General features: G+C 35.4%; 1 long non-coding RNA gene across 3 annotated transcripts in view; it reads right to left on the reverse strand.

Annotated features, from left to right (window-relative positions):
- The window catches only part of LOC132500177 (uncharacterized), a 35,469-nt gene extending 26,038 nt beyond the window's left edge, over window positions 1–9,431 (reverse strand). For all 3 annotated transcript variants that reach the window (XR_009533979.1, XR_009533978.1, XR_009533980.1), the window contains exon 1: window positions 9,127–9,431. This is a non-coding gene — a long non-coding RNA (uncharacterized LOC132500177). The remainder of the gene's footprint in view (window positions 1–9,126) is intronic.
- Window positions 9,432–9,774: the final 343 nt, after the last annotated feature.

The following is a 9,774-nucleotide window of genomic DNA, read 5'->3' on the forward strand; positions in this document are numbered from 1 at the left end:
GAAGCAACTAAGCCCATGAGCCACAATTACTGAGCCTGAGCTCTAGAGCCTACAAGCCATAACTACTGAGTCAATGTGCCACAGCTACTGAAGCCCACGCACCTAGAGCCCATGCTCTGCAACAAGAAAAGCCACCACAATGAGAAGCCCATGCACTGCAATGAGGAAAAGACCCTTCTCACCACAACTAGAGAAAACCTGCATGCAGCAACGAAGACCCAATGCAGCCAAAAATAAATAAATAAACAAATAAATAAATACATAAATAAGACACTACCCACTCAAAAAAAAATTTAGATTTATTTTTGTAGTTCTGTGAAAAATGCCACTGGCATTTTGGTAAGCATTGCATTGAACCTGTAGATTACCTTAGGTATTAAGATTGTTTTAACAATATTAATTCTTCAAATCCATGAGCACAGTGCATCTTTTCATTTGTTTGTGTTGCCTTCAATTTCTTTCATCAGTGTCTTATAGTTTTTGAGTACAGTCTTTTACTCCCTTAATTAGATTTATTCTTAAATATTTTATTCCTTTTCATGTGATTGTAAATGAGATTGTTTTCTTAATTTCTCTTTCTGGTAATTCATTGTTAGTATATAGAAATGCAACAGATTTCTGTATATTAACTTTGTACACTTCAACTTTACTAAATTCAATTATGAGTACTAATAGCTTTTTAGTGAACTCTTTAAAATTTTCTTCATATAGTATCATGATATTTGTAAAACGGTAACAGTTTTACTTCTTCCTTTCCAATTGGGATTCCTTTTATTATTTTGTTGTCTGATTGCTGTGGCTAGGACTTCCAATACTATGTTGAATAAAAGTGGTGAGAATGGGTATCCCTGTCTTATTCCTGATGTTAGAGGAAAAGTTTTTAGCTTTTCACGATTAAGTATGATGTTAGCTGTGGGTTTGTCACATATGACCTTTAATATGTTGTTATGTTTCCTCTATACCCATTTTGTTAAGAGTTTTAACATAAATGGGTGTTGAATTTTGTCAAAAGCTTTTTCTGCATTTGTTGAGATGATCACGTGATTTTTATTCTTCAATGTGTTAATATAGTGTGTCACACTGATTGATTTGCAGATATTGAACCATCCTTACATCCCTGGGATAAATCCTACCTGATGATCCTTTTAGTGCATTGTTGAATTTTGTTTGCTAATATTTTGTTGAGGATTTTTACATCTATGTCATTAGTGATATTGGCCTGTAATTTTTTTCTGTGTGTGAGACTATCATTTGGTTTTGTTATCAGGGTGATGCTGGCCTTGTAGAACAATTTTGGAAGAATTCCCTCTTCGATTTTTTGAAATAGCTTTAGAAGACTAGGGATTAGCTCTTCTTTAAATGCTTGGTAGAATTCTCCAGTGAAGCTGTCTGGTCCCTGACTTCTGTTTGTTGGGAGTTATTTTTTTTTTTTTTGAGCCTGTTGCCTATTCTACTGATCTCAAAGTTGTCAACCTCTACAATCACATGAGCCAATTCCTTAAAATAAATACCTCTCTCTCTTTAAAAATATTTGTCTGGGTGGTATACAGGTGCTATGGACTATGTAGTAGCTATTTGTACAAAATCCATTAAGAATTCAAGATAGCTCTAGCACTGTCAGTGTTACCTAGGGACACCAGAGAATGCTTCTTGAAGGAGGAAATCCTCCAACTGAGACTTGAGGGATGTAGAGTTCCCCAGATAGAAAAGGATGGGGAAATAGGGCAAAGATTATTTATCTTTGTAAATCCAGCACCTAGAACCAATGTCTACTGCTCAAGAGGTATTCCATAAGTGTGTGAAACTCCAACCAATCAGGACTATATAGGAGAGAGGGAGATGATAGACTTTAAACATGAAAAGTAGGAAAACAAAAAATTTTCTTTTTTCCCCCCCTGAGGAGGGCTCTGCCAGGTGATGTAACAATTTATAAAACCTACCAGGTAGAAATAGACCAAACTTTAGATATTCCATCTTTTCCATTCACAAACACCCATTCAAGTCTTGAGTTATCATAATTCCTTTCAGGAAATGCAATCAATTTGTGTATGAATTTAACAAGCATATTATAGTTCAGTGCAAATAAAAATTTAGAAGTCAAGCTTTTTTTTTTTTTTTTTTTCTTTTTGTGGTATGTGGGCCTCTCACTGCCGTGGCCTCTCCCATTGCGGAGCACAGGCTCCGGATGCGCAGGCCCAGCGGCCATGGCTCACGGGCCCAGCCGCTCCGCGGCATATGGGATCCTCCCAGACCGGGGCACGAACCCGTATCCCCTGCATCGGCAGGCGGACTCTCAACCACTGCGCCACCAGGGAGGCCCTGAAGTCAAGCTTTTAAGGCATATTCGATGTTTAACTTTTGCATTCTGGCCTTAAAACAAGAAAAAATATTTGATTATACTGAAATATAGTCAACATATTTTCAAATATTTAACATAAATATTATTTTGTAACATAAATAAAATTTGAAAAACTTAAATTTTCCCTCGTCTTTTATTATTAAAATAATTCCCTACTCTTTCTAAACTTTTAAAATGTCTTTCCCATTACTATCCCTAAGTCCAATTACTATTTAAAAATTTCACTCTAATTCTCTGTAGATTCACATCACTCCCTTGTTCATTCACATAAGCAAACCCAACAGTTGGAGTGCAGATGAAAATTAAATAATATCTTGTGGGTTGATCCAAAAGGAAATCTAATTGTCTTCTATAATTTGAATCTAACTTAGAGACAAATTAAAAAATAGAAATTTTTAAATGAACATTTTCAAGGTTTTTAGAAAAAAATTGTAAAACAGAGTTAGCTCTACCCACCACCAGTCCCTCGCATCAGGAAACTTACACAAGCCTCTTAGATAGCCTCATCCACCAGAGGGTAGACACAGAAACAAGAAGAACTACAATCCTGCAGCCTGTGGAACAAAAACCACATTCACAGAAAGACAGACAAGATGAAAAGGAAGAGAGTTATGTACCAGATGAAGGAACGAGATAAAACCCAAGAAAAACACTTAAAGGAAGTGGACAGAGTAACCTTCGAGATAAAGAATTCAGAATAGTGATAGTGAAGGTGATCAAGGACCTCGGGAAAAGAATGGAGGCAAAGATCGAGAAGATGCAAGAAATGTTTAGCAAAGACCTAGAAGAAGTAAAGAACAAAGAAACAGAGGTGAACAGTACAATAACTGAAATGGAAACTACACTAGAAGGAAACAATAGCAGAATAATGGAGGCAGAAGAACGGATAAGTGACCTGGAAGACAGAATGGTGGAATTCACTGCTGCAGAACAGAATAAAGAAAAACGAATGAAAAGAAATAAAGACAGCCTAAGAGACCCCTGGGACAGCATTAAATGCAACAACATTCTCATTATAGGGTTCCCAGAGGGAGAAGAGAGAGAGAAAGGACCAGAGAAAATATTTGAAGAGATTATAGTCGAAAACATCTTTAACGTGGGAAAGGAAATAGCCACCCAAATCCAGAAAGTGCAGTGAGTCCCATAAAGGATAAACCCAAGGAGAAACATATTGAAATAAATAGTAATCAGATTGACAAAAATTAAAGACAAAGGAAAATTATTGAAAGCAACAAGGGAAAAATGGAAAATAACATACAAGGGAACTCCCATAAGTTAACTGCTGATTTCTCAGCAGAAACTCTACAAGCCGGAAGGGAGTGGCGTAATATACTTAAAGTGATGAAAGGGAAGATCCTACAACTACGATTACTCTACCAAGCAAGGATCTCATTCAGATTCAATGGAGAAATCAAAAGCTTTACAGACAAGCAAAAACTAAGAGAATTCAGCACCACCAAACCAGGTCTACAACAAATGCTAAAGGAACTTCTCTAAGTGGGAAACACAAGAGAAGAAAAGGACCTACAAAAACAAATGCAAAACAATTAAGAAAATGGTCATAGGAACATACATATAGATAATTACCTTAAACGTGGATGGATTAAATGCTCCAACCAAAAGACACAGGCTTGCTGAATGGATACAAAAGCAACACCCATCTATATGCTGTCTACAAAAGACCCATTTCAGATCTAGGGACACAAACAGACTGAAAGTGAAGGGATGGAAATAGATATTCCATGTAAATGGAAATAAAAAGAAAGCTGGAGGGCTTCCCTGGTTGTGCAGTGGTTGAGAGTCTGCCTGCTGATGCAGGGGACATGGGTTCATGCCTCAGTCTGGGAAGATCCCACATGCCACAGAGCAGCTAGGCCCATGAACCATGGCCACTGAGCCTGTGCGTCTGGAGCCTGTGCTCCACAACAAGAGAGGCTATAACAGTGAGAGGCCCGCATACCGCAAAAAAAAAAAAAAAAAAAGCCAGAGTAGCAATACTCATATCAGATAAAATAGACTTTAAAATAAAGAATGTTATGAGAGACATGGAAGGACACTACATAATGATCAAGGGATCAATCCAAGAAGAAGATATAACAATTATAAATATATATGCAGCCAACAGAGTAGCACCTCAATGTATACATAAGGCAACTGCTAACAGCTATAAAAGAGGAAATCGACAGTAACACTGTAAGAGTGGGGGACTTTAACACCTCACTTACACCAAAGGACAGATAATCCAAAATGAAAATAAATAAGGAAACAGAAGCTTTAAATGACACAATGGACCATATAGATGTCATTGATATTTATAGAACATTCCATCCCAAAATAACAGATTATGCTTTCTTCTCAAGTGAGCATGCAACATTCTCCAGGATAGATCACATGTTGGGTCACAAATCAAATAACAGTAAATTTAAGAATATTGAAATTATATCAAGCATCTTTTCTGACAACAACGCTATGAGATTAGAAATGAATTACAGGGGGGAAAAAAGTAAAAAACACAAACACATGGAGGCTGCACAATACGTTACTAAATAACCAAGAAATCACAGAGGAAATCAAAGAAGAAATTTAAAAATACCTAGAGACAAATGACAATAAAAACATGACAGTCCAAAACCTATGGGATGCAGAAAAAGCAGTTCTAAGATGGAAGTTTGAAGCTATATAAGCCTCCCTCAAGAAACAAGGAAAATCTCAAATAAACAATCTAACTGTACACCTAAAGGAATAGAGAAGGAAGAACAAACCAAACCCAAAATTAGCAGAAGGAAAGAAATCATAAAGATCAGAGCAGAAATAAATGAAATAGATAAAAAGAAAACAATAGCAAAGATCAATGAAACTAAAAGCTGGTTCTTTGAGAAGATAAACAAAATTGAAAAACCATTAGTCAGACTCATCAAGAAAAAGAGGGAGAGGACTCAAATCAATAAAATTAGAAATGAAAAAGGAGAAGTGAAAACAGACACGGCAGAAACACAAAGCATCATACGAGACTACTAGAAGCAACTCAATGCCAATAAAATGGACAACCTGGAAGAAATGGATGAATTCTTAGAAAGGTATAACCTTCCAAGACTGAACCAGGAAGAAATAGAAGACATGAACAGACCGATCACAAGTAAAGAAATTGAAACTGTGATTAAAAGTCTTCCAACAAACAAAAGTTCATGACCAGATGGCTTCACAGGGGAATTCTATCAAACATTTAGAGAAGAGTCAACACCCATCCTTCTCAAACTCTTCCAAAAAATTGCAGAGGAAGGAACACTCCCAAAGTCATTCTATGAGACCACCATCAACCTGTTACCCAAACCAGACAAAGATACTACAAAAAAAGAAAATTACATACCAATATCACTGATGAATATAGATGCAAAAATCCTCAACAAAATACTAGCAAACAGAATCCAACAGCACAGTTAAAGGATCATACACCATGATGAAGTGGGATTTATACCAGGGGTGCAAGGATTCTTCAATATACATAAATCAATCAATGTGATAAGCCATATTAACAAATTGAAGATAAAAACCATATGATCATCTCAAGAGATGCAGAAAAAGCTTTTGAAAAAATTCAACACCGATTTATGATAAAAACTTGCCAGAACGTGGACATAGAGGGAACCTACCTCAACATAATAAAGGCCATATATGACAAACCCACAGCAACCATCATTCTCAATGGTGAAAAACTGAAAGCATTTCCTCTATGTTCAGAAACAAGACAAGAATGTCCACTCTCACCCCTATTACTCAACATAGTTTTGGAAGTCCTAGCCATGGCAATCAGAGAAGAAAAAGAAATACAAACTGGAAAAGAAGAAGTAAAACTGTCACTGTTTGAAGATGACATACTATACACAGAGAATCCTAAATATGCTACTGGAAAACTACAAGAGCTAAACAAATGAATTTGGTAAAGTAGCAGGATACAAAATTAATGCACAGAAACCTCTTGCATTCCTAAACACTAATGATGAAAAATCTGAAAGAGAAATTAAGGAAACACTTCCATTTACCACTGCAACAAAAAGAATAAAATACCTAGGAATAAACCTGGCTAAGGAGACAAAAGAGCTGTATGCAGAAAACAATAAGACACTGATGAAAGAATTAAAGATGATACAAACAGATGGAAAGATATACCATGTTTTTGGATTGGAAGAATCAACAATGTGAAAATGACTATAATACACAAAGCAATCTACAGATTCAGTGCAATCCCTATCAAACTACCAATGAAATTTTTCACAGAACTAGAACAAAAAATTTCACAATTTGTATGGAAACACAAAAGACCCTGAATAGCCAAAGCAATCTTGAGAAACAAAAACAGACCTGGAGGAATCAGGCTCCCTGGCTTCAGACTATACAACAAAGCTACAGTAATCAAGACAGTATATTCCTGGCACAAAAACAGACATATAGATAAATGGAACAAGATAGAAAGCCCAGAGATACACCCACGCACATATTGTCACCTTATTTTCGATAAAGAAGGCAAGAATATACAATGGAGAAAAGCCAACCTCTTTGATAAGTGGCGCTGGGAAAACTGCACAGCTACATGTAAGAGAATGAAATTAGAACACTTCTTAACACTATATACAAAAAGAAAGTGAAAATGGATTAAAGACCTAAATGTAAAGCCAGACACTATAAAACTCTTAGAGGAAAACATAGGAAGAACACTCTATGACATAAATTACAACAAGATCCTTTTTGACCCACCTCCAAGAGAAATAGAAATAAAAAAATAAACAAATGGGACCTATTGAAACTTCAAAGCTTTTTCACAGCAAAGGAAACCATAAACAAGATGAAAAGAAAACCCTTAGAAAGGGAGAAAATATTTGCCAATGAAGCAACTGACAAAGGATTAATCTCTAAAATATACATGCAACTCATGCAGCTCAATCTAAAAAAAAGGAACAACCCAATTCAAAAATGGGCAGAATATCTAAATAGACATTTCTCCGAAGAAGATATACAGTTTGCCAATAAACACATGAAAGGATGCTCAACATCAGTAATCATTAGAGAAATGTAAATCAAAACTACAATGAGGTATCACCTCACACCAGTCAGAACGGCCATCATCAAAAAATCTACAAACAATAAATGCTGGAGAGGGTTTGGAGAAAAGGGAACCCTCTTGCACTGTTGTTGGGAATGTAAACTGATACAGCCACTATGGAGAACAGTATGGAACTTCCTTTAAAAATTAAAAATAGAACTACCATATGACTCAGCAATCCCACTACTGGGCATATACCCTGAGAAAACTATAATTCAAAAAGAGACATGTACCACAATGTTCATTGCAACACTATTTACAATAGCCAGGACATGGAACTAACCTAAGTGTCCATCAACAGATGTATGGATAAAGATGTGGCACATATATACAATGGAATATTACTCAGCCATAAAAAGAAATGAAATTGAGTTGTTTGTAGTGTGGTGGATGGACCTAGTGTCTGTCATACAGAGTGAAGTAAGTCAGAAAAAGAAAAACAAATACTGTATGCTAACACATATATATGGAATCTAAAAAAAAAATGGTTCTAATGATCCTAGGGACACGACAGGAATAAAGACACGGACAAGGGGAGGACACAGGGAGTGGGAAGCATAAGCTGTGATGAAGTGAGAGAGTAGCATTGACATTTATACACTACCAAATGTAAAAGAGATAACTAGTCAGAAGCAACTGCATAGCACAGGGAGATCAGTTCAGTGCCTTTTGACCACCTAGAGGGGTGGGATAGGGAGGGTGGGAGGGAGATGCAAGAGGGAGGGTATATGGGGATATATGTATACATATAGCTGATTCACTTTGTTATACAGCAGAAACTAATACAACATTGTAAAGCAATTATACTCCAATAAAGATGTTAAAAGAAAAAAGAGTAAATGGAAGATAGAGGAGAATAAATTTTCAAAAAATAATAAAAGTAAATTTCCCAGGACCAAATGTCCATAAATATGAAGTAAATGTGCCAGGAAGTATATACATTGTATACTACCTGACACAACAATAATAATCAATGCATAATATTTATTTATTCACAGTAATAGATTTTAAAATGTGATATAACTATATTGAGTAATTGGGAGGAAGAAAGGATAGGGTGAAGGAGAACCAAAAAAATCTCTTCTATGGAAAGAGAAAATCAATGGCAAATCTAAAATTAGTAATTGAAGAAATAACACTGTATGAATGAATATTAATTTGGAAATATGGTAAAATTTTAAAACATCTCAAATAATTGGAAAGTGGAGAATTGTTTTGTTCTTTTTATACGAAGTTTTATAGTTATATATATATATATATATATATATATATATATATATATGTTTTCTACATACCTTTTAAAACTATCTGCATGTCGTGATTAGATAAAAATAGTAAACATGAGGCATATTAGCCTATATTCATTCCATAACCACAGACAACTTTAGCTTTGCACTTTTATCACTATTAGGGTTGTAAATCAGTCTAAATGCTTTTTCTTATTATTCTTTAAGTGCTTATCTCTAGCGAGTTGCAATCATTACAGGCCAGAGAAGAGTGTAAATCATTCCATCATGATATATATACATATATGACATATAAGAATGCCTTCCATTCCTCTACTTAATTTTTGCAAATACTTTCCTATTGTCCCCATAGTTTAAAGAACTACCTCTAGCTTCCTATTCCAATTAAAAAACATTTTTAGTAAAATATTATTTATACTTACTGATTTGGAGAAGCTTCTTTCTCTGTGTGAAGCTTAGGAAAACATTTTTCTTTTCCACTAGTTAATCTGTAAGCTCCTGAAATGACTTTTCAGAGTGTATTGGATAGAACTGTGGAGGTCTCAGTCACGCATGCTGACATGTATTCACTTAAGAAGCACTTACAAAAATCTTACTGAAACTACATCACTCACTGTTTGTTTTTTCAAGGATCTCACTAGAATTTAAGCTCCATAAGTGCAGGGTTTTTATTCTTCTTATTCAGCAGCTCCCTAGCATCAGGGCTAGAATCTGGGATGTGGAAGACACTCAAGCAATGTGCGTGTCTGTTGACTGACTCACAGAGGAAGTAGAACTTAGTGTTTTAGAGTCAGATGGCCCCAGATTTAGATCCTGGCTCCAAGATTTATCATATCTGTGATCTTGTCAAATTTCTTAAACCACTTTGTACATTTCTTCATTTATAAGATAGAAATGTGATGCATTGTACATAGCTCTTGTAAGTTTTAAGCATGAAACACAGTGTAAAATGCATAAAATCGTGTCTGGCACAAAGTAAACTCTCAGTAAAAGGTATCTGTAACTATTAAGGCAGTTAGTCTCATAGGAAAAATTAGAATTTATTGATAGTCATAAGAAAAGTAAGGTTT

The sequence above is a fragment of the Mesoplodon densirostris genome, chromosome 12, assembly GCF_025265405.1.
Source record: "Mesoplodon densirostris isolate mMesDen1 chromosome 12, mMesDen1 primary haplotype, whole genome shotgun sequence".
Taxonomy (NCBI): domain Eukaryota; kingdom Metazoa; phylum Chordata; class Mammalia; order Artiodactyla; family Ziphiidae; genus Mesoplodon; species Mesoplodon densirostris.